A 1,191-nucleotide genomic window follows, 5' to 3' on the forward strand; every position below is an offset into this window, starting at 1 on the left:
AGTCTCTGATTTACTAATCGCACGTGGGCATGTCTGTACTTTTAAAATTAGGTCACCCATGTGACCAGTAAAAAAAAAAAAAAAACAACCAAAAAAACAACAACCAAATAACATCAAAACTATTGAGCTAAACAAAGATAGTGACTAGTAAATATGTGGTGGTAGAGATCATCCACTTACTTTTAAAACAGAATAAGGTCTCTTAAAATGATTTCAAATTTTGTTGAGGGTTGTTTTTTTCCCCCCTCCTCTGCTGGAAAAATTACTGGTACTGGTGACATAGTCTATAGGGAGTTGCCCAGCTAAGTGGAGCTGTACATCTCTGGTAGCTCAAGTTCACCAGCAGCTCCTCAGAAAAAAAGATGGACAATCCCCTTCAGGTGGGCTTTACAGCCTTGGAAACCCAATGGAGAGTTTCAGTGTGTCAAAACTTGACGGGAGTGAGAAAGTTACTGTCACTACTATTAAGAATATAGGAAGATTCTGTTGTAAGAGTCTTGCTGGTACAATGTCTAGGGGGGAGGGAATGTCATTAATGCATCAGTAAAGCGCTCCTGTGCAAGTGTATCTAAATGTAATATGTGCGTTTACTTCAGTAATACATAGGACTTTCACTTGCAGATACATTTCATATTGATGTTTTGGCCATGGTGTAGAATATTTTTAGAGGCAGCATAGAGTGAGAAATGAGTTTACCTTTATCCTAAAATATAGCACTTGTAAAGATGAGAACTTTCCAAATACAGAAGTTCCCTCCCTGAGAGGCTGACTGCTAATTGCTCCCCTAGGTCCTTCACCTGGTGTTTGGATGTGTGTGCAAGGCTGCCTTTTTGTTATAGGCATTTGCTGTCTACAGACAAAGCAAAACAAAACAAACTTACAGTCATTTTAAAACATTTTATGCTGACTTATAACCCAGTAGGACAGAGTAGAAATGCCCATGGATTTTTCAAGGCTGTAAATCTTTACAGACCAGATGGCCTCATCCCATAGAGTGGATGGTAGTCTTGAAACACTGACCTTTTGGGTAGGAAGTCAAGCTCTTTGACAATTGTGCCACCAGAACTCCTTTCAAACTCTCCCAAAATGAAGGGATTGAAAAATTATGGTACATTCACATTATGGAATATGATGCAGAACCCAGGAGCAATGATTTTGTAAATTATTACCTAATTTGGGAGGGACTGGAGA

This window comes from Elephantulus edwardii, unplaced genomic scaffold, assembly GCF_000299155.1.
Source record: "Elephantulus edwardii isolate Elephantulus edwardi_28Jun2011 unplaced genomic scaffold, EleEdw1.0 scaffold00010, whole genome shotgun sequence".
Taxonomy (NCBI): domain Eukaryota; kingdom Metazoa; phylum Chordata; class Mammalia; order Macroscelidea; family Macroscelididae; genus Elephantulus; species Elephantulus edwardii.